Raw genomic sequence first — 25919 nt, 5'->3', positions numbered from 1 at the left:
AAGATGGTCATCGTTGACCGAAACCATTATGTTATCATACATGAAAATAAAAGAAAATAGTTCTATACTGTCTGGATCACTGTTCTGTTCGCGACTATGGTGCAGCTTGTGGAATTACAGATATATTTCTGCTTGCAGGAAGGTAGTCAGGTTTTGATTGAAAACTTGTTGTAGGCACTATATGTTTACGATAGGCTATTTAATTCTGTTCACTATGAGGCGTAACATTTTCGGCATTCAGATATGTCTCAAACGCAGAATACTACATGACACACAACTTCCCAGCAACCTCCTACATAACAACTGCCTCCAACTTCTCAGCAAGAAGATCAAAAATGATAGACTATCAAAGAAATGCTTTCAAGTAACGAATGAATTACTTATCGACAATCTTTCCTTTGAAAATTTTTTAAGTTTATAATCAACAATCTTAATATCGATGACTCCATAAGGAAATAAAACTTCATAAGTAAATTTCGAAATAAATTATATGAGGAATTGTTAAGTTTTTTGAAAATAATAAAATTAACATTATTCACGTTGGTACTATGTTTCAAAACATGTTCTGTCTGTAGGGGTACAAAACAATTTTATTGATATCATTAAAAGCGAAACAGAATGCGAAATTACACTCAGGAACTTGTCTGTATAGTATAATAAACTTAGGGAGCGTATTGAATAATTCATTTCTTTTAATGTGTAGTGAAAGATAAGTTACTGATCAATTCGAATGGACATTGCAAAAAGTTGCCATTTACAAGAGACACACCTCCATGTGTATTTGTTTTGAATGGTCTTACGTTATAGTCAAGATATATGTACTGATATTTATCCATAACATTTCTTCCCTTACAGTTTTAGCACAGGTTCAAATGGCTCTGAGCACTATGGGACTCAACTGCTGTGGTCATCAGTCCCCTAGAACTTAGAACTACTTAAACCTAACTAACCTAAGGACATCACACACATCCATGCCCGAGGCAGGATTCGAACCTGCGACCGTAGCAGTCGCACGGTTCCGGACTGCGCGCCTAGAACCGCGAGACCACCGCGGCCGGCTTTAGCACAGGAAGTGTTGTAACGTTTGTAATTCATAACACAAGTTATGAGCAGTGGATCTGACATTTCCTGCCAAACTGCATGACTAAAAATACCATGTGTCACTAATTACGTTGCTTGCACACTTGGAACTGCTGCAGGCGCTAGTCAGCTGTAACTTGATGATGACATAGTAAGCCTAAAAATTATTCATGACAAACAAATATTGGTAGAACAATAGGTGGCTTGTTTTTTAACGATAGATATGAAAGTCTTCTACCAAGTAGTGACAGAAGATCTCAATTAATGTAATACTCAAGAATGTTCTTAAATCGAAGTTTCTGATACAAGGTCAGCTATGCCAAGTGGTTACTCTGAATTTCTGAGTTTTTGTAACAGAAACTTTTCAATATGCCCTATGGAACTGGAAGATGCGCGTGTGTTAAAAAAAAAAAAAAAAGCAATTACGACCTGTACGTTTAGTATAAATAGCCTCTCTCTCTCCCTCAAACACACACACACACACACACACACACACACACACACACACACACACACACAGTGTCAATATAGTGCGACTGAAAATCGGCTTACCATAGATACCATTTAAATATGGAGCAGTAACTAATGATTATTAAGGCTGTGATTCAAAGATGAACAAGTGACTTTTTGCTTCTAGAAGCCAGCCTTTAGAATGGAGATGTTTCCTCTGGTTTCTAATCTTTGATTTTTGCCATCAGAGCAACACATATTTTGGGATTATAATTTCTACCTAACACCACAGCAATGTGCGAGATCACTTCGCACGACATTTAGCAAGCAACTACCGTCGAAAAACAGCGCCTATGGACCTACCTAGTCTGCATCTGTAACTTGACAGTATCTACAGAGAAGCCACTTACTACGAATTTTTTGTGACTGCAATTCGGTATGTGGTTTCTGATACGCCAGAATATTAATGGAATGAGAGGCAAAACCCCTATGCATAACAAGATGATGATCACCAATATTATTCATAAGAAAGAATGAATGATTTGGTTTGAATTGAAATAATTACGTAAGAAACTGTTTAATAAACATGTATAGTGTTTTCAAGCACCAGTAATCGATTTACAAGCAAGCACACATCCGCCCTCAAAGCAGCAAATTTCATAGTTGGTATTCATAACACTACTTTCCCAGTACACGACTTTAAACAAAGAAATGACACTTTCATAACGCGGGTGATAGCCAAGTATCAGCTGTCTAAATCGTCTTACGTCTTGTTAATGTTTATTCGCCGTGCACAACGTTCGTCATTTTATGCGTTATTGATGTGTACTCAAGTTCTGTAGTACGGCGATTGGTTTATAACACCACATACACTGCTGGCCACCGTAAATGCAACACCCTGAAGGAAGCACCCGAATCAAGTGAAATTTATACCATGAGTTTGCAGCGATGAGATATGCACCTGATTAGAATTTCAGCGCAGACGCACATCACGCGCGCCTGTGGCGCCACCTCATAGCGCCATTTAAGGCTTGGCGATTTCGACGAGTGTACGTTAGGCACGTGTGTTTACCTTGTGGTTGTTTCACAAGACGATCAGTTATGCCTCGTAGACAACAGCGAACATCTTTTGATCAAGTATCCGAGTTCGACAGAGGAAGGATAGTGGCTTACCGAGATTGTGGATTATCACACAGAGAAATCGCTAGTCGTGTTGGACGAAACCAAACAACTGTAATGCGGATATGTGACCGTTGGATGCAGGAGGGTACGACGGACTGACGTGGTCGATCGCATTCACCTCGGTGCACCACTGCACGTGCTGATAGGCAAATTGTGCGCATGGCAGTGACGGATCGTTCAGTGACATCCCGAACCATAGCACAGCACATTGCGTCTGTAACGCATCATCCAGTGTCTGCGCGTACCATTCGACGCCGTTTACAGCAGAGTGGTCTGTCCGCAAGACGTCCATTGCTTCGTCTACCATTGACGCAGAACCACAGACGTCTCCGTCGCCAATGGTGTGATGACAGACGGATGTGGACGGCAGAATGGAATGACGTTGTCTTTACTGACGAGGCACGCTTCTGTCTGCAGCACCACGATGGTCGGATTCGAGTGTGGAGACACCGTGGAGAGAGGATGCTGGACAGCTGCATTATGCACCGCCACACTGGTCTTGCACGGGTATTATGGTATGGGGCGGTATTGGATATTACTCTCGCACGCCTCTAGTACGCATTGCCGGTACTTTAAATAGCCGGCGCTACATATCCGAGGTGCTGGAGCCAGTTCTCCTTCCTTACCTTCAGGGCTCGGCCACAGCCATATTTCAACAGGATAATGCGCGACCACACGTGGCACGCATTGTCCAAAGGTTCTTCGTCAATAACCAGATTGAATTGCTTCCCTGGCCGGCTCGCTCTCCGGATCTTTCGCCGATAGAAATCATGTGGTCCATGGTTGCTCAACGAGTAACCCAGATTACATCCCCAGCTGCCACACCAGATGATCTTTGGCAACGTGTGGAAGCTGCTTGGGCTGCTGTACCCCAGGAACACATCCAACGTCTCTTTGACTCAATGCCGAGACGTGTGGCAGCGGTGATCTCCAACAATGGCGGCTACTCTGGCTACTGATTCTGGCAGGAACCACATGTCACAGACGTCTGTAAACGTAATCATTTGATACTTGGTCAACATGTTATCTACACAATAAATTTTATTGTACTACCTCTTGTCTTTCTTGGTGTTGCATTTCCGGTGGCCAGCAGTGTATCTGTTATTCCGACGATGACATGTTATTTCGGGAGGCGGGACATTTTGTGCGTTTCAGCTTGCACTTGAAAATGGCTATAAAGCCAAATTCATGACTATGTTCAATAAACGAAAAGTAGTCTACTTTCAAATGGTAGACATTTCTTCCAAATAGATCCGCATGACTGTGGCCCCTTACGAAGGGAAAGTGAATGTTCTGTGTCTTTTTGATACTGGGAAAGAGACTGCTTGCAAAAAACTATTCGATAACACTTTTAAGAACAGTATTTACCAGGTCTTCTGCTGCTGTATGAATGGTTGGTTGGTTATAATAGGGGTATCATTTGCAAAATGAATTAATTCTGAAAGTTATGTGTTAGAGGAAATGTTGTTTACAAACTTAGTGGATCTAATATTGAACCTATCGGGTCCCAATAAGTGACTTCTCACCGCCCTCCCCCTCCCACCCCCGTCTCCCCCGCCCCTGCTTACATTAATCGAAACATTAAATAAAACTTTCTGTATTGTTTTTGTCGGACACGACATTATGCGTTGGTTGACTGTACTGTCAATTCCACAGAATCTCAGATTATCTGTTTGGATATAGTGATTTACATGTACAAGAATTGTCTACGCTGATATGATATCGTTTTGCCCGTAGCCAAAAAGACGTTCCGCATCGCCGTCGTCGTGTCGCTCAAAGGAAGGATGGGGGATCCGTGATCTAGGGTAAAGCCCGCCATCTCCGGGGTGCCCCTTGAGAAGGTCGCCGCTCCGACGGCAAAGGGGATCCAAATTACGGCGCCCCGTGTAGGGATTAATAACGGCGGGCGGTTGCTAAAGAAAACCGATAGCGTGTTGTTATCGAGGCGGCCCTACCCAGCCCCGTGCTGCGCGGAGCGTCGCCGCGGTATCGAGTGTTTTATCGACTGTCGGCGGCAGGAGGCCGTTCGAACTAGCTAGGGGATTCCCCGCAAAGGCAGAGGGCGGCGGCGCGGAATACATGCGACTGCACAGCCGGAGCCTGCTCCGTATCGAGAGATGGGGGCACAGTGGAGGTGGGCCAAACGGTATTTCTCAGCTATCGCGCTTACGGTTTTCCTTATACCAGTTACGTTTAACACTTTTTTATAACTGTCAGTTATTTTTAGTTCTGAATTCCCCAAACGGGGGTCCTGTTAAATCTGAGCGCCCGCAAAACACCAGCTGCTAGATTACCTTCAGTTCGCTTACGCGCTAACTCTCACAGATAATAATTTCTCCCTCATGTATTTCTCATAGCTGAGACTTCACCTTTTGTCATTTAATCTCCAGGCAGTGTTGAGTCCGGTATCTTTAGTTGGCCCACTCCCAAGCCTCGTCGCGAAGCAGCCCAGTTGTGTGCCGTCACTGACCGTTTTGAAACTTTTTCGTCAATTAACACTTTTCAATTTTTGCTGTTGACTGTGGCCTTGTATTTAAATCTGTGAAACGTACGTTGGGATATTATTTGGTTTTGTAGTTGCGCAAGTTGATTCGGGTGTGCAGTACCAAGCCTATAGTTACTGCATACAAGTTAACGGCAACAGCATGTATGGCGGCATGTAGATCACTTTAAGATCACTAACAATCCAGTTATTTGTAAACTCTGTGGAACCCCGTGACGGCCGCTGTTATTCCCGTAGAAGTACGAAAGTACTTGTTTCACTTGAATATCTATCCTCTCTGGAAATATTATCGTGTGCTGCAACCTATTGGAGTCTATATAGTGGTAGCCCATAATTCCCAGAAAACAAGAACTGTAAGCGAATGGTATAAGCGCTGCAGAATAATACATATACTCAGCTACTGACGGTTAATTACGTTTACTCATAAATTCCTCATGGCCACTCCTTGTAGTTAAGATACCACGAAGGCGTAGTACACACTCCGACCAACTGATGGCACGCAGTCTCGCAGTTGTTTTATGGACTAAAGTATAACTTCTACATTGTCCGCCTTGTCTGATCATTTATCCGTGATCAGATCTTAGATGACGTGAAAGCGTAGTTGGCACTTCGTTAAACACATGACGCCGCGCTATGTTGTCATTTATTAAAATAACTGACAGATACGTGTCAGCGGTTATTACCGTAACAGCTTCTTCTGAACAGCCGGTTATTTCTATCGGTCATTTTTTGCCTCCTCTAGGTAATAGGGAGTCAGCATGTGCCGAATTCTGCTTGTTATGTACACAATTTTTACCAAAACCAAGACGAAGTAACAGAAGTAGAAAATGAGGTAAAACCAATTTGCATTAACTGCGTTGTAATGCACAGCTCTGACATATCGACACTTTTCTATACCTACATCTCCATTTACGTCCTCATTCGTACTTCGCAAACCATCGTAACGTTCATGGTGAACGGTATGTTGTAACGCTGTTAGTCTGCCCCTTTCTCGTTCACTTGCAAATGGAGTAAGGGAAAAGTGACTAGGTTTATGATTCAATAAGAGTCCTGATTTCTCTTGTTCTGTCTCCGCTATTCCTACGCAAGATGTGGCAGTAGATTTCTTCGGCAAACTGCCACGAATGTCGGTTCTCTTACCTTTCTCAACAGTGTTTCGCGATGAGATCGTCGTCCTCTCTCTAGGAATACCCATTTGAGCAGCAGGAGCATTTCTGTAATCTTCGCATGTTAATCGAACCCACCTGTGAAAAATGTAGCTGCACGCCTCTGAATCACTTCAAAGTCTTCCTTTAATCCAACCTAATGAGTATCCCAAACGCTCGAACAGTACTCATGAATAGGTCGCATTAGTATTCTATACGCAGTCTCCATTACAAATGAATTCGTACAGCGTCCCAATAAACCGAAGTCGATCATTCAACTTCCCTACTACTGCCCTTAGGTGTCAGTTCCATTTCACGCCGCTTTGGCAGCGATAAGCCCAGATATGTAATCGACGTTACTGTGTCAAGCAACACAGCACCAATACTGTATTCTAACATTACTAGATTCTTTCCCTACCCGTCTACATTAATTTGCATTTTTCCCCCTTTAATCACACAAAATAGAAATTCTATCCAAGTCATCTTGTATCTTCCTACAGTCACTTGTCATGAGCGAAGTGTCGCAGAATGGCGTTCACCCCCTGCGACAGGCTGTTTATGCACGATGTAGGCCATTCGCCGTTCAGGACAACGTACCGCGTTCTAGTGCTTCAAAAGTCTCCAAGAGACATAACTGAGAACCTAACTGTTAAAGCTAAAGCTTTTAAAACAGAAAGTAAGAATAACTGCTTAAGGGAATCTTAAAATTTGGGTATAGAATAGAAAAAGCAGAGGAGGATGTAAGCCATGTACAACAGTTCAAGAGGAAGTGGCAATACAGAGAAGAAATGGTAGGAAAATGAAAACCAAGATTACACAGGATGGTCACAGATACTTACTAGCATTCTGCCCTCTCCGATCAAAAGGATGGACACCTGTTAGTGGACATTAATATGGGGTGCATCCACTCTTCATCTTTATGAGGGTTTGAATTCTACTGGGGACGCTTTCAATGAGGAGTCTGATTGTCTTTTTGGGAGTGGCAGCCCATTCTGCCTCAACAGCCGAAACCAGAGAAATTAGTCATGTTTGACTCCGGGGTCTCGAGCGAAATCGACCCTCTGACTCATGGAAAATGCGTCCCAGTGGGTACATTTCGGGACTCTGGGCCCTTAAGTCCACTTCATGAGTGTTATTGTCCACAAGCTGCTGCCGCACATATGCTGCTTTATTACAGAATGCATTTTCATACTGACGTTCATCGTATCCGAACTGTTCCTCTGGTCAATGAAGTGCGTAGTTTCCCGATTCTAGCTCTGCTCCTCTCAATATTACAAATTTCGAAAGTTTATGCGATGGTCCTACCGTTGTATGGTAGAAGGCAGCGCAGAACACTCCTACATGGAAAACAGGGAAAAGATTGTATGCACAAAACTGCAAACCTGAATTCCTATTGTCCATCTGTTCCATGATCCTAGAGAATATTCTAATATCTAAAATTTTTCGTGAAACATATGTGGAGATAAGGAATGCAGGTAGTTTTAGTTTTCTGTGGTTGCTCATATTATGAAATTTTAGCGTGAGTTTTTTTTGAATAAATAACATACGCACTATCTCATTGAGACATTTTATTTCTTTAGAATCGTGAAAGTCTGAAAGAACGCCGTCACTGCTGAAGGGTTTCCTTCATAGTCGTAGCTACAGTTTTTCTTCGGTTTAATGATGCTTGTAATGTAACATTATTCAAATTCAGTTATGATGTCTCACAGCTCTTGAAGACTTTCTGACTAATATATGCTTACACCTACATACAATCTAACGAATCGATGATGTCTTTACGTGGCAGAAATAAAGAGTAAAAGGTATATACATTATGAAAAAGTCTGTTGATCAGTTTAATTATTATTCATGATATGTATTTCAGAGCGAAAGCTCCGTCATCAGACTTTCCAAGAATCATCGTCATGATCGGGCGAAACAGTCCCAGCTGAGGGAAGTTCTTTTGTTCTATAAGTGGAAGGATACGCGCTAAGAAAACCATAGCGCTTTAAAATACCTGCGTATTATGAGACTCTGACTCACTGGTGATCCGTCGGAAAATTCCTTTACGTTGTAGTAGATAATTTCAGTCTTACTTCTTCTGCGCTTTATTGAGGGAAAAATATTTTATCTGTATCTCTCTATGTGCTCAAATATCCTTCTCACATAGTCTTCTTGGAACGAAGAAACTTTCTCTAAATTTACCGACTAGGGTTTAACGAGAACTACATCGAATTCCTTCCAGAGATTCTCAATTAAGCTCGCCGAACAATCCTGTTGCTCTTTCGTTTCGGCTGTATCCTCAAGCTACTATATACAGAGAGCCACTGCATTCGTTAGGTCTCTTGATAGACTTCGAACGCTGCAACAATGCTCTAGAATTGGACGCACTGGCTCTTGTTTATAATTTCCTTTACACACGCACTGCAGCTTATCAGAAACCTTCCGACGGACGTAAGTCTTCCATTGAACTCCCACACTACTGATTTTACGTGATCATCCTGAAACCTTAGAAAAATTTATGAATTACTATGCTGATAAACCTCTTACGTTATTTGATTTTCAAACAGCTGAGCAGAACTGAACGTACTCAGAGATTTCTCTCTTTACTTATTCTGATCAACGTAAACTGACACACAATATGTTTAGCGCAACGCAATCTGACTTTCAATAATCCCTACAAAAGAATGGCCCTGACTGTCAATAACCTACACCTTTCATGAATCACTTACCTCACAAAAATCTTTGTTACTTGAACTACTGCAGTACAGCGAGCGCCAATACTGCCAGCTAAATAAAAGATTCTAACTACTGAAGGCACTAACTACTGATAGGCATAGTTAGCAAATGAAAGATTTCAATGGAGAATAAACAATGTATTTACCTTAATAATATTCAAAAGTCATCATATATATATTTCAGGTCATGATATACAGTATTACAAATTTACTCTTTCTGATGGACACACGTCCAGATCGTCATCTCTCAAAATTCTGCCATCTCACTTCCCCACATTCACCACTGCTGGGGGCTCACCTCCAACTGTGCAACGCTACGCGCTGTTCACATCCAACTGCCCAACACTACAATAGCGAATATTACAACAATGAGTCCAACCAGCCACAGACTGCACACAGCGCAGTCAGTGATTTTCATACAGAGCGCTACGTGGCGTCACCAACATAAAAACCTAAACAGCCTACTTAAATCCCATTTCGCATAGTTTCTTAATATCCTCGCAATATACTTGTATGTTGTGACGTGCTCAAGATGTTCAGTACTATTGGATACTGTCGGTTTCTTTATGTTTGTTATACGCATTGTCTAGCCTTTATCCACATTTAAAGAAAACTGCTGTTTTCCGCACCACGAAGTGGACGCTTTGTCCAAGTAAATAAACATTTCCTTAAGGCTGTCCAGAAACGATACTTTCTTGCATTCACTTACACATTAGTCTTACAGCGCTGCTGATCCTACTTCATGAATATATATTTTCAGAATTCAACGCGTCCCTGGTGCACACCGTTAAGAGATGACGAAGTTGTCGTAAGCGCACCCAATATTGTTGAGGTATTTTGCGTAAGTGATCAACAGCGAATAACTTCCCAGCGCTGTGTTCAACAGTACCCAGCTTTCACAGTACAGAAGCACATTCCAGATGGACACCATGAATAACTGGTTCCCATTCTTTTCTGTATTAAGCGACTGGTTCATTAATGGTTGCCTTGCCTTTATTCTACGAATGTACATTTTACTGATGCATCTGGGATTCTGATTCATAAGCGGCACTTATTGTCTTCAGCATTTATATGCCTAGATAGAAAAAAAATCGTATCTTTCTATTTAGATAATTTATTAATTAAGGTTTCCGTCTGCGACGGGGCGGTTGCAGCTGTTCTCACGAATGTGCATATACAAATGCATCTCAGGTGATGATTTCCACACTTGGTGCATTAGTATACTTTTCCATACCGGCGCATTTGTTATAGTTTTTGAATTAATTATTCATTCAGACATAAGTACAGTTTAAGTTAGGGAACAAAAATTAGGCGATTATTATAACAAAATCAGTTTTTCACGGCACAGTTCAATCGCTATTTATTGGCGTTGTCCTTTTCTGTCACACAATGAAATTAGCACTGGTGAGACGGTTTACAGTTTTCCTTTAATAATAATTTGACTCCGAGCCCCCAATAGCAGTAATGTAGGCTACTATAAACGAAAATTACTCAATCAACTCGAACAGAACCACAAGTACCACTGTCCTCTTATTTATAACAGTTTTGGTGCGAAATCACAGATCGCCACCTGTTCACTTACGCCGATGTATACCTCGCAATTCCAGTTCATCAAATATATGCTTGCACACTAGCACTATTAAACAATACTCTTTATCGAAATAAATCGGCGCGAAAAAAAAAAAAATTCTCAAACGACCTCAAGTGGGGCTCGCTCGCCACTCACCCTCCAAAACGACTGAACAACGACCAACCTCTGGCCAAGATGGCCGCTCGCTTATATAGGCACGGATGTCCACCCCCCCCCCCCCCCCTGGTTGTTTAAGTACCAATCTCACCAGTTAAGGTTACAAATTTTGATATATACATCCCTCGACAAAAATAAGTACACCATCGGAACCGCACTAAAAAGTACATCTTATGTACTATGCTACATTAATTTCTATCGCCCGTAATTCAAGTTTTAGTTTTTGCAAAATTCCGCCACTTAGCGCAGATTTGTTTGTTTACATCTGTTCTGCATAGTTTTAACATAGAACTGCATATAGCACCGTGTTTAGACGTAATCTAGAGCGATCTACACATTGCGCTGCTCAAAATATTCATAACTGTAATAATTAATTAATTATGGGCGAAAAATGTTGATAATAATTTGCAAACAATGGAAACTATTGCAAGTTAAGTGTATAGCATAACTCAACTAGTTTAAAATACGTGTTATGGCGCCCAAAATATTATATAGTGCCGTTCCCTACGTCATGACTTTTCTATTGAATTTTATAAACCATTTTTCATCAACCTTTGTTTATTGCTCTTTACGGGCTTAATTACTTATGAATCTTAACATATGACTATGGCACTCGATCCGCTATGACGAAACGTTTTTTGTGAGTGCTCACTCATCCCTGTAAGTGGTTTTTTAGTATTTTTATTAATCTTTCAGTATTCGTGATATTAACCGATTTTGAGGTTACTATGACTTGTTGTTGTTGTTGTGGTCTTCAGTCCTGAGACTGGTTTGATGCAGCTCTCCATGCTACTCTATCCTGTGCAAGCTTCTTCATCTCCCAGTACCTACTGCAACCTACATCCTTCTGAATCTGCTTAGTGTATTGATCTCTTGGTCTCCCTCTACGATTTTTACCCTCCACGCTGCCCTCCAATGCTAAATTTGTGATCCCTTGATGCCTCAAAACATGTCCTACCAACGGATCCCTTCTTCAAGTCAAGTTGTGCCACAAACTTCTCTTCTCCCCAATCCTATTCAATACCTCCTCATTAGTTACGTGATCTACCCACCTTATCTTCAGCATTCTTCTGTAGCACCACATTTCGAAAGCTTCTATTCTCTTCTTGTCCAAACTGGTTATCGTCCATGTTTCACTTCCATACATGGCTACACTCCATACAAATACTTTCAGAAACGACTTCCTGACACTTAACTCTATACTCAATGTTAACAAATTTCTCTTCTTCAGAAACGATTTCCTTGCCATTGCCAGTCTACATTTTATATCCTCTCTACTTCGACCATCATCAGTTATTTTACTCCCTAAATAGCAAAACTCCTTTACTACTTTAAGTGTCTCATTTCCTAATCTAATCCCCTCAGCATCACCCGATTTAATTTGACTACACTCCATTATCCTCGTTTTGCTTTGGTGGTTGTTCATCTTATATCCTCCTTTCAAGACACTGTCCATTCCGTTCAACTGCTCTTCCAAGTCCTTTGCTGTCTCTGACAGAATTACAATGTCATCGGCGAACCTCAAAGTTTTTACTTCTTCTCCATGAATTTTAATACCTACTCCGAATTTTTCTTTTGTTTCCTTTACTGCTTGCTCAATATACAGATTGAATAACATCGGGGAGAGGCTACAACCCTGTCTCACTCCTTTCCCAACCACTGCTTCCCTTTCATATCCCTCGACTCTTATAACTGCCATCTGGTTTCTGTACAAATTGTAAATAGCCTTTCGCTCCCTGTATTTTACCCCTGCCACCTTCAGAATTTGAAAGAGAGTATTCCAGTTAACGTTGTCAAAAGCTTTCTCTAAGTCTACAAATGCTAGAAACGTAGGTTTGCCTTTTCTTAATCTTTCTTCTAAGATAAGTCGTAAGGTTAGTATTGCCTCACGTGTTCCAGCATTTCTACGGAATCCAAACTGATCTTCCCCGAGGTCCGCTTCTACCAGTTTTTCCATTCGTCTGTAAAGAATTCGCGTTAGTATTTTGCATCTGTGACTTATTAAACTGATAGTTCGGTAATTTTCACATCTGTCAACACCTGCTTTCTTTGGGATTGGAATTATTATATTCTTCTTGAAGTCTGTGGGTGTTTCGCCTGTCTCATACATCTTGCTCACCAGATGGTAGAGTTTTGTCATGACTGGCTCTCCCAAGGCCATCAGTAGTTCCAATCTAATGTTGTCTACTCCGGGGGCCTTGTTTCGACTCAGGTCTTTCAGTGCTCTGTCAAACTCTTCATGCAGTATCTTATCTCCCATTTCATCTTCATCTACATCCTCTTCCATTTCCATAATATTGTCCTCAAGTACATCGCCCTTGTATAAACCCTCTATATACTCCTTCCACCTTTCTGCCTTCCCTTCTTTGCTTAGAACTGGGTTGCCATCTGAACTCTTGATATTCATACAAGTGGTTCTCTTCTCTCCAAAGGTCTCTTTAATTTTCCTGTAGGCAGTATCTATCTTACCCCTAGTGAGACAAGCCTCTACATCCTTACATTTGTCCTCTAGCCATCCCTGCTTAGCCATTTTGCACTTTCGTCGATATTATTTTTGAGACGTTTGTATTCCCTTTTGCCTGCTTCAGTTACTGCATTTTTATATTTTCTCCTTTCATCAGTTAAATTCAATATTTCTTCTGTTACCCAAGGATTTCTATTAGCCCTCGTCTTTTTACCTACTTGATCCTCTGCTGCCTTCACTACTTCATCCCTCAGAGCTACCCATTCTTCTTCTACTGTATTTCTTTCCCCCATTCCTGTCAATTTTTCCCTTATGCTCTCCCTGAAACTCTCTACAACCTCTGGTTCTTTCAGTTTATCCAAGTCCCATCTCCTTAAATTCCCACCTTTTGGCAGTTTCTTCAGTTTCAATCTGCAGTTCATAACCAATAGATTGTGGTGAGAATCCACATCTGCCCCTGGAAATGTCTTACAATTTAAAACCTGGTTCCTAAATCTCTGTCTTGCCATTATATAATCTATCTGATACCTATTAGTATCTCCAGGATTCTTCCAGGTATACAACCTTCTTTTATGATTCTTGAACCAAGTGTTAGCTATGATTAAGTTATGCTCTGTGCAAAATTCTACAAGGCGGCTTCCTCTTTCATTTCTTCCTCCCAGTCCATATTCACCTACTATGTTTCCTTCTCTCCCTTTTCCTACTGACGAATTCCAGTCACCCATGACTATTAAATTTATGACTTATGACTTATGCATCTCGTAACTTGAAATAAAGATCGATCTTTCAGAAGGTGCATATTGATGACCACAATCCACTGCCGCATCGTTCTTCACCGTAAGTTACATGGTTTTCGCGTAATGCGCGAAAAACCCAAAGAATGCCCCAAGCTGCAAGCCACGTGGCCGCCCGGCGGCAGAGACATCACGCTGACCGTTGTAAATCTCGCGCGGGCGCGTCACGCGCTTCCGCGTATCGCGCACTATGTCGCGCGCTCGCTCTCCACAAAGCAATCCTTGCATACTAGACCTATTCATCTAGTAACGGGGGTTTGTACAGTCGCACGTCAGAGCTGCAAATAATATTCTTGTTAGTGACTAGTTTCGAACGTTTTTTTCGTTCCAGAACCTTGTAATTTGTAATCTTTCACAGTTCATAATACATTTGTTTTTTCATCTGATCAATATAACAAATGTTACTTGACTGTATTACAATTGACTTGATAAAATAATATTCGGTAGATATCTTTGATGTCAGGAGTTTAACTACACTTCTTATCACCGTCACTCCACCATTTACATGAGAGGTACTTATAAGATTCTTCGCCCATTTTCCGCAACGTAAGTGCTATCCCATTTCTGCCTTCTTTGCTATGCTCAATGTCATCAAATGACTGTTAAAATCTCCATGTCCTTGCCACACAGTTTCACATGTAATGCGTTAATGTCGTTATCCGCAGCGACGCTAAACCATGAAGTACGTTATCGTTAAGTTATGAGTTATTTGTTTTAAATATTTGCTTTAAGTAGTGTCCTTATATCACGAGTTGGTTTCACTCCATTATTACTGCTGTGAGAATTTCGTTGGATTGCGACCTGGGCCACCTTGGTAAAAATAAATTTCTCTCCAAGAAACAGAGCAGTTAATAATTTTTTCAAAATGTGGGGCCACAGTCATAACATATTTCTTTAAAGTCAGTACCGCAGTCTTACATTTACACGATCATGATTTCAGCTTTAAGTTACATTATCAAGTGTTTTAATGTTATTCACTGCCTAAGATGGCATACTGTCGTATTTAAGATACACTATTAGACACTGAATATACTCAGTGATAAAACAAAACAGTAGGCTTTCACCAGGAATATTGATCTTTAGACAATGTTTGTAATAAATCACTGTCATACCGTGAAGTTTCACTTCTTTCCTCCTCTTGGTCTGCTTGCATAACCTTTTTGTGAGGTATTGTAAACAGTACATCATATACCCCGAAAAGCCAAAGGAGCTGGTACACCTGTCTAAGATCGTGTAGGGCCCCCGCAACCACGCAGAAGTGCCGCAACACGGCGTGGCATGGACTCAACCAATGGCTGAAGTACTGCTAGAGGGAAATGATCCATGAATCCTGTAGGGCCGTCCATAAATCTATAAAACTGTGAGATCTCTTCTGAATAGCACGTTGTAATATATCCCAGATATACTCAATAATGTTCATGTCTGGGGAGCCTGATGGACAATGGAAGTGTTTAAACTCAGAAGAGTGTTCCTGGAGTCACTCTGTAGCAATTCTGGACGTGTGGGTGTCGCATTGTCCTGCTGGTATGTCCAAGTCCGTCAGAATGCACAATGGACATGAATGGATGCAGGTGTCCAGACAGGATGCTTACTCACGTGTCACCTGTCAGAGTCGTATCTGAACGTATCTGGGGTCCCATATCACTCAAACTGCACACGCTCCACACCATTACAGAGCCTCCACCAGCTGGACGGTCTCTTGCTCACATGCAGGGTCTATGGATTCAGGAGGTTTTATCGATACCCGTACAATTGCAGACGAAACTCGTCCGACCAGGCAACCGTCAAATGTTGGTGTCGACTGGCCCAGGCGAGGCATAGAGCTTTGTGCCGTGCAGTCATCAAAGGTAAATGACTGGGCTCTTGGCTCCGAAAGCCCGTATTGGTGGTGTTTCGTAGAATGGCTCGCACGCTGACGTTGTTGACCCAACATTGAAATCTGCAGCAATTTGCGGAAGGATTGCACTTCTGTCACGTTGAACGATTCTCATCAGTCGTAATTGGTCCTGTTCTTGCATGATCTACACTCCTGGAAATTGAAATAAGAACACCGTGAATTCATTGTCCCAGGAAGGGGAAACTTTATTGACACATTCCTGGGGTCAGATACATCACATGATCACACTGACAGAACCACAGGCACATAGACACAGGCAACAGAGCATGCACAATGTCGGCACTAGTACAGTGTGTATCCACCTTTCGCAGCAATGCAGGCTGCTATTCTCCCATGGAGACGATCGTAGAGATGCTGGATGTAGTCCTGTGGAACGGCTTGCCATGCCATTTCCACCTGGCGCCTCAGTTGGACCAGCGTTCGTGCCGGACGTGCAGACCGCGTGAGACGACGCTTCATCCAGTCCCAAACATGCTCAATGGGGGACAGATCCGGAGATCTTGCTGGCCAGGGTAGTTGACTTACACCTTCTAGAGCACGTTGGGTGGCACGGGATACATGCGGACGTGCATTGTCCTGTTGGAACAGCAAGTTCCCTTGCCGGTCTAGGAATGGTAGAACGATGGGTTCGATGACGGTTTGGATGTACCGTGCACTATTCAGTGTCCCCTCGACGATCACCAGTGGTGAACGGCCAGTGTAGGAGATCGCTTCCCACACCATGATGCCGGGTGTTGGCCCTGTGTGCCTCGGTCGTATGCAGTCCTGATTGTGGCGTTCACCTGCACGGCGCCAAACACGCATACGACCATCATTGGCACCAAGGCTGAAGCGACTCTCATCGCTGAAGACGACACGTCTCCATTCGTCCCTCCATTCACGCCTGTCGCGACACCACTGGAGGCGGGCTGCACGATGTTTGGGCGTGAGCGGAAGACGGCCTAACGGTGTGCGGGACCGTAGCCCAGCTTCATGGAGACGGTTGCGAATGGTCCTCGCCGATACCCCAGGAGCAACAGTGTCCCTAATTTGCTGGGGAGTGGCGGTGCGGTCCCCTACGGCACTGCGTAGGATCCTACGGTCTTGGCGTGCATCCGTGCGTCGCTGCGGTCCGGTCCCAGGTCGACGGGCACGTGCACCTTCCGCCGACCACTGGCGACAACATCGATGTACTGTGGAGACCTCACGCCCCACGTGTTGAGCAATTCGGCGGTACGTCCACCCGGCCTCCCGCATGCCCACTATACGCCCTCGCTCAAAGTCCGTCAACTGCACATACGGTTCACGTCCACGCTGTCGCGGCATGCTACCAGTGTTAAAGACTGCGATGGAGCTCCGTATGCCACGGCAAACTGGCTGACACTGACGGCGGCGGTGCACAAATGCTGCGCAGCTAGCGCCATTCGACGGCCAACACCGCAGTTCCTGGTGTGTCCGCTGTGCCGTGCGTGTGATCATTGCTTGTACAGCCCTCTCGCAGTGTCCGGAGCAAGTATGGTGGGTCTGACACACCGGTGTCAATGTGTTCTTTTTTCCATTTCCAGGAGTGTATTTCCGACCGCAGCGATGTCGGAGATTTGATGTTTTATCGGATCCTGATATTCACGGTACATTCGGGAAATGGTCGGACGGGAAAATCTCCACTTCATCGCTACCTCGGAGATGCTGTGTCCCATCGCTCGCGCTCCGACTGTAAAACCACGTTCAACCTCATTTAAATCTTGATAATCTCCCATTGTAGCAGCAGTAACTGAAAACAATTGGCGAGACACTTGTTGCCTTATATAGACGTTCCCAACCACAGCGCCGTATTCTGCTTGTTTACATATCTTTGTATTTGAATACGCATGCCTATACCAGTTTCTTCGGCGCTTCAGTAGACGAGATGCAAGTGAGCAGATTGCGTTGAGCGCGGACGTTCTTCGTTGCTGACACTGTTGTGTTCATGGAGGTGTAAGGGCTGGCAGGTTGTACGGAAATGCGAAACGACTTAGTGTTTCCACATCGAGTACTGGTCACGTTTATCCTTAAACGAAAATACCCACAACAACGAGAAAAAGTGTAACCTGTCGGCGCAGCCCACATTAAGGTGAAACTGATTTGTTCGTGGATCTTCTATGGGAATCATTACAAACGGCGACGTATTTCTCACGAAAACTAGATGGGTTCCTGATGAATTCTGGGGTCAGAAAAGATTTTTGACTTTTCCCATACGCGAAAAGAACAGGACATAATAATATTGGGATGAATTGTATTTTTTCATGCACTGTACAGTGGCTTACGAAGCATAAATGTAGTTGTAGATGTAAAATATACAATATGAGACTTAATAGCGTAAGCAAATAAAGAATTATAATTTACATGTATTTCACAGCGTGGGTGATTGACAGTATGTTTTCGGGTTTCCAATCGAGTTGACAGTTGACTTTTCTGTGTAATATTTTTACAACTGACCATCTGATCTTCTCCTTTTACTGTATTAGGTGTTATTAAATATATTCTCTGCATGGAGGCAAAGCAAGCCTTCCTGTGTGGAGTAATTTAAGAGATATCCTTGAGTTGTAAGCAGTTGACTGTTTGCCTTATTTAGCAGTCAACTCACAGTTTGTCATGGAACATCCAGAGTCTTGTTGGATGACTACAACAGAGGTTGTTCCTGTATGAAGAGGACTGCTTCAGGTTCGAATCCTGCCTCGGGCATGGATGTGTGTGACGTCCTTAGGTTGGTTAGGTTTAAGTAGTTCTAAGTTCTAGGGACTGATGACCACAGCAGTTGAGTCCCATAGTGCTCAGAGCCATTTGAACCATTTAGGACTGCTTCAGGTCTTTGTGGATACCTAAGACTTTTTCGGATTACTGAATGTTGGAGGTCGTCATATTCATTGTGCTGCCATGTCAGTCATCTCGATATTGCCTGCTGCTGCTCTTCTAAAACTGTTCCCGTACGAGATGCCAGTACCACTAACACGAGTGTGTTGGCAGGATGGCAGCCTCACGTCAAACATGAAGTACAACTCATATTTTCTGTGCTACACCTTTGGCGGTTTCAAGCTGTGTTGCAAAGGGCGTAGGGTGAAGTAACAACTCCATAGAATTTTTCTCTCGCTCCAGATGACAGTATTCTGTAAAAGTGCCTCTCTGCTGAAAGAACCAACAACCGCTTTGGGGGAATAAGATGACTGTATTAACGGCAGAGAGGGTGAAGGTCTCTCCCGCCGATAGTGTAAGCACAGTCAAAAGTGCTGTCAATCTGCATTGTGACGTGGCGTGGTCACTCCGACTTGAGAGGCAGTGAGATTGCGATGTGGAATACAAAAGGCCGCCACCGCCACAATCTGTGCTCAGTAGAGCAATCATGGTGAGTATACGGAATTAATTACTGACTAGGAAACTCGAAAGCGAAGAACCGGTGGTGGGTGGGTGAGGTAGCTCAGGTCGCAATCATACGAAAGTTTCACAACAATAATACAGGAGAGAAACTATGAATGTATGAAAGAAGAACCCTAGTAAAAGCAGAGAAATTAGGAGAATTGAGACCTGTCATGAACAGTAATAACATTCATGGTTTAACGTCGCGTCGGATGACGACATTAACGCTTTACATGCAAAACCAGGTTTCAAGGACACAGAGATTTAAACAGTGATGAGACAGTGTGTATAGAAGAGAAGAACAAAGTAGAACTGAGGCAGAGTGATTATGTTGGGGAAAATGTGTGAAGAATGTTATGAGCACCTGTCATACAAATGATTCAGTCATGGTGTTAAGAAGTGCAGTTAAATAGCTGCCATCAAATCTTAGAGAATTAAAATAGAAAGATTAGATTTTTTTTGTATTTAGATACTTAATACAAAAACAGAGTATCTAGTGGCGAATAGTGGTGCTTAATTTGAAGTACACATTAATGACACAGCAGTTATGAGACAGGTAGAAAACTTTAACTATCTCTGGGCACATATTGATAAAAATGGATTGGGTCATACAGAAGTAAAATATGGAATACAACAAAGCAGAGAAGTGTTAGGGTGTATTAATCCTTTTTGGTGGGATACGAATATTTCTTACAAAAATAAGAAAAGAGTAGGTAAGATAATCGTTGATAGAATTGAAAGAAAATCATTAAAATGGTACGGTCATATGATGAGAATGCCAGATCGTCGGTGGCCAAAGAAGGTTGATGAGTGGAAACCACGTGGCAGACGTAAGCGTGGAAGACCACGGCGTTCTTGTACAGACCATATAAATGGAGTAATGGAACATAGGGGCATCGACAAGGAATATGCGCTGGGTAAAGAGACTTGGCGGAGGATAGCAGGAATACCACAAGATATTGTTATTAAATCTTTGTATTGATTAATCCTATAATAATAATAATAATAATAATAAGAAGAAGAAGAAGAAGAAGAAGAATAAATACATAAGCCCAGAAGACAATAAATCTCACATAAAATTTAATCAGAATTGCAACAGCAAAACGTAGTTTCACGGAAGGGAAGCAAACATTAATTGGCAAGATGTTTAACATGAAAAAGAAAAAAAATATTCAAGACATCCATCTGGAGGGTTTTCCTGCACTGTGAAACCTGGGCATTGTTGAAAACAGTGCCGGAAGGTCGTCTGCCGTTGACCGCTTACGCTGTAGATAAATCTATCGGTATCTCAACAATATTACGTAGGAAGCGCACAGTTCTCAACGTACATGAACGATTCACGAGATAGGCTGATTAGCGCTATAAGCTTTTAGTGTGCCGGTATCTACAGCAAAGTATCGTTATCGGTCGGTCTAAAGAAATGTATATTTACTTGGTCAAAACGTCGACTTGGTGCACTAAACGGCAACTTTCTTGTAATAATAAACGCAAAGAACCCGACAGCATCTGATGGTGTTGGACATCTTTAGCATATATGGTAACATCACATAAGTAATTAGGGGTGATATTAAGAATCTATGCGAAATGGGAGACTCACGTAAAATCAGTAGTGTGAGAGTCAAATGGAAGACTTAGATCCGTCGGAAGGAGTCTGATAAATTGTACTGCATGTGTAAAGGAAATTAAAAACAAGACGCCAGTACGTCCAATTCTAGAGCATAGTTGCAGCGTTTGAAGTTTTCATCAAATACGCATAAAAAAAGGGCTGTAACGAAAACAGTGGCTATCTGTACAACGTAGCCTGGTAGTGTAGGCCAAACGAAAGTGTAACAGAAATGTTCGAGGAGCTTAAATGAAGATCCTTGAAAGAAAGTCGATGTAGTTCTCGTCAATCCCTGTTGGATAAATTTAGAGAACCGTTACTCGAAGGAGGCTCTGTAACCACACCTGAGACAAAGATGAAGAGTTCAGGGCACGCAGAGAAATACAGATAAAATAATTTTCCATCCACTAAAGCTCGGAAGAAGTAGGACAGAAGTTAGCTAATAGAACGTTATTTCGCCATGGACCACCAGTGAATCAAATTCTAGTAACAGGCAGGAATTTTATAGTGCTACCGTTTGTTTTATTAGTGCTTCTACGTTCTTCTGTTCATACAGCATCAGACTCTTCGTCAGATGGCATTGTTTCACCAGATCACGACGAAAAACCTGACATGAATCATGGAAAGTCTGATGATAGAGTTGTCCCTCTGGAATACGTATCGCAAATGATAACCATGAAATGCATATCATTCACACTCTATGTACGCTACTTGAAAACATAATGGATTCGTTAGACTGTATGCAGGTTTAGTGACGCTTTCAAGAGCTGCGTAACATCATCAGTGAATTTGAACAATCCACGATTTATGCTTCATGAAAAAAATGGAAAAATTGTGGTTATAGCTAAGAAGACTTTCAGAGCACATTAACTCCGAATAACAGTTGACAAATTAATTTACCAGTGCTCGAATGTCCTTTCTGACTGCAAGGATTCTAAAGAAATTTTCTCACTGAGCTGCCTAATAGAGTATTTTTTTTAAAAAAAATAGGTCGTGTAAAAATTCCACAATGTGAGCAACCAGAGAAAGCTCTAACTACGCAAGTTTCCTATCTCCACAAATATTTTACAGTTAAGAGAGGTATGAGAGCAGAATGAGATCACAAAATCTGAGCATCTTTGAAATGCTGATCAGAGGAAGCACACTCAAATTTTCTTGCACAGGACTTAGAAAATAGGAAAAAGTGGTTGAATATCACCAGTTATCTAGGTCACTTGAAGCGGCATCGTTTGATGCATTTGCTCCTACAGCTAACTCGTCAAGTTAAAATTTTCGACAATCGTGGATGCAGAAGTAGCAGTAGTAGTAGTAGTAGCAGAAGATGAAAAATAAGAATAAGAAAAGGAAGAAAAAGACGATGATGAAACACTCATGATTCAAAAATTTAAGAAGTTCCTTTGATGCTGCATCCAAAGGCAATTTTCCCGACGATGGGCTAAGAGAAATTTCCCACATGTACAAAGAGTACTCGCTAGTAAATGCTTTGTGCTTTTAAAGGAAGAAGAAACTGAGAGATGCAAAGCGGTACGTTCATGCTTCTGGCTTATTAAAGATGTAGTATGTATACGCTCAACTATACAGCGTTTTCTGACCGCGAATACACAAACAACTGTCAGCTGATTTCTTGTACTTCACGTTCCCTTCCACAAAATGCTGTATACAGTGTTGTTCATTGTCTACTTAATTTTGAAATGTCTTTGTGGATTTACCTTCGGGATTCTGAAATCCTTCTCTCTTCACTTTTCGGCAACGTCTGACAATAATAAATCACACTAAATGAAAAAGGTTTGTTTCTCATTTGTCTCGAATGATGCCCTGAATGTAGTTTGTGGGCAAGAGTACGCTACATAACTTTTTCAATTGAGCTTTCACTATTTCTGATGTTAAATACATTATTACCTTCAGTTTTGTTACTTCCTGTAGCAATGCTCTCACACTCTTAGGAGCGCTTGTAACTTCACAGCAAATTGCATCAATTACAAGTTTTCCTTCCTGCCAATACTAATGGCAAGCCATCCTCTACTTCTAATATAGTTACTTCTTTTTCCTGAACTTCTGCTTCAGAGTCAAACGTTTTTCATTACATTCTTCGTAGATATTTTAGCACGTATAACAACGTAAGAGATAACTTAAATAAATTGCCAAATCGATTCGTACTGCGTTGAGTACAGCCTGTGACAGAAATTTTCATCGCATATAATTTCTTTGCGTTAATTTGACAGCACTCTCAGTTTTAATTGTCATTGTTTCCAATGTAAAGTCATTACATATTTACCGATTTTTTTTCAAACACAAAATGTTAGTGAATGTACCCAGTTATATGATATTGTTTGTAAATTCATTAATTTCTTGTAGCCGGCCGGTGTGGCCGTGCGGTTCTAAGCGCTACAGTTTGGAACCGCGTGACCGCTACGGTCGCAGGTTCGAATCCTGCCTCGGGCATGGATGTGTGTGATGTTCTTAGGTTAGTTAGGTTTAAGTAGTTCTACGTTCTAGGGGACTGATGACCTCAGATGTTAAGTCCCATAGTGCTCAGAGCCATTAATTTCTTGTAAATTAATGCGATTTAATGTTTACTATATATGTACCTAACACACTGCCTGCTTAAAATTAATGTCCGTATTCTGTAGTCTACGAAGTAACGGCGACAATTCATTGTGTGAAGTATGGACCATGAGAATTCGTTGGTGCGGGGATGAGCATTAACGCGATAAAGAAGTATTTTGAAGGAATGTTTAGACTGATGTGACGAGAAGGTACGGGAGGAAATACCGCAATGAGAAGGGGATGAAGTGGTTTTATTTGAGAACTTGCCACTGAAACGGAAACTGTTGTCGGAGATTGTAATGGCATCGTGATGGATCGTGTCGATGGACTTCTAGCAGAAGCATTTTCCACATAAATTATTTAAAGACGGTGGAGGACGATCAAGAAAGAAGAGGAGCGGACCAACGGGTAGGAGAAGAAGCTGAGCTAATGCGATGGAGAAGATTTTCAAGAAAGAAGAGAGGAACAGAGAAGTCGAGAATTGGTTTAATGACGTACAGCAACTACATTTAGTTTGAGAAAGGTGATTAACAGATTGGACTCTCATTGAAGATGTGCGGGAGGAAGGAGTGACAAAAGAGTGTAATGGTAAGAACAACGAACAGTTCTTTTGCGACTACACAGGAAGGGTTAAGTGTTGAATTGCAAGATGGAGCACTGTTTGTGTCGGTGGGACCAATTAAAAATTACGAGTGTATTTAAACTGGTCAACATAGTAAGAATTTTGTGGGGCATAGTGTGAGTTTTGTGTGTGAAGAGAAGTGAAGGTTTCAATAAAAGCGTGCCCAAATACTTAAATACACGTAGTAGTGCGGCTGTTCATTGTTGCTAGCATTTTTGCAAAATACCTCATGGAAACCAGTCCTGAACGTTCCCACCTGTGACACCATCCATTTAATAGACATCGAACTATTGTTTGGAGTGAAATTTTGGTTATATTAATTTTTATCTAAATTTTATTAACTTTTGTAATCTGGGCTAGAGACGCCACAATTTTCGCACTCTTCTCATCCCAGCGAAGGTAGAGCGGTCTAACGATACACTGCAACCGCCAACTGTCTTCAGACTGAGGAAGGAGCTTCTCGAAATAAATCTTTTGACATCAGGTGGGAGTCAATAACAAAAGCATAGTTACAACTCGAAACGTCGCGATCATCACTAAATTACACACAAAAAAATTTTTGCATCATTCCGGTTCCCAGAATTCCTGAAGATAAATGTTGACTGTGGATATTGTACCACGACACAGTCCATTTGACTGTTCAGAGATGTGACTAAACCCGCATAAAGGTGTAAACAACCATGCATGAGCAGCGCCTATTAGACGGAGGGGGTCAGACAGCCGATCAGTTCCAATCATTCCACCAGGAGGGAGGTACACGGCTCGTGTTGCCGTAGCTCAACCATGCCTAGACGGTCAATACCGCGGTTAGAGCGAGTCCGCATTGTTACTTTGTGTCACGGAGGGCTCTCAGCAAGGGAAGTGTCCAGGTGTCTAGGAGCGAACCAAAGCGATGTTGTCTGGACATGGAAAAGATACAGAGATAGGAACTGTCGATGACATGCCTCGCTCAGGCCGCCCAAGGGCTACTACTGCAGTGATTATGGCTCGGAGGAACTCTGACAGCAACGCCACCATGTTGAATAGTGCTTTTCGTGCAGCCACAGGACGTCGTGTTATGACCAAACTGTACGCAATAGGCTGCATGATGCGCAACTTCACTCCCGAAGTCCATGGCGAGGTCCGTCTTTGCAACCACGACACCATGGACCCAACAACATGCCAAATGGACCACTCAGAATTGACATCAAGTTCTCTTCACCTGTGAGTGTCGCATATGCTTTCAACTGGGCAATCGTCGGAGACGTGTTTGGAGGCAACCCGATCACGCTGAGCGCCTTAGACACACTCAAGCTAGTGCAGCAAGGTGGAGGTTCCCTGCTCTTTTGGGGTGGCATTATGTGGGGCCGACGTATGCCGCTGGTGGTCACGGAGGGCGCCGTAACGACTGTACGGTACATGAATGCCATCCTCCGACCGATAGTGGACCCATATCGGCAGCATTTTGGCTAGACATTCGTCTTCCTGGACGCCCCCATCGCTCACATCTTGTGAATGAGTTCCTTCAGGATAACGACATCGCCCGACTAGAGTGGCCAGCATGTTCTCCAGACATGAACCTTATCGAACATGCCTGGGATAGATTGAAAAGGGCTATTTGTGGATGACGTGACCCACCAACAACTCTGAGGGATCTACGCCGAATCGCCATTGAGGAGTGGGACAATCTGGACCAACAGTGCTTTAATGAACTTGTTGATAGTATGCCACGACGAATACAGGCATGCGTTAATGCAAGAGGACGTGCTACTGGATATTAGAGGTACCGGTATGTACAGCAATCTGGAGTACCACCTCTG

Source organism: Schistocerca nitens, chromosome 1, assembly GCF_023898315.1.
Source record: "Schistocerca nitens isolate TAMUIC-IGC-003100 chromosome 1, iqSchNite1.1, whole genome shotgun sequence".
Lineage (NCBI taxonomy): Eukaryota > Metazoa > Arthropoda > Insecta > Orthoptera > Acrididae > Schistocerca > Schistocerca nitens.
The sequence above is the reverse complement of the archived record's forward strand: the minus strand, read 5'-3'. Positions refer to the sequence as shown.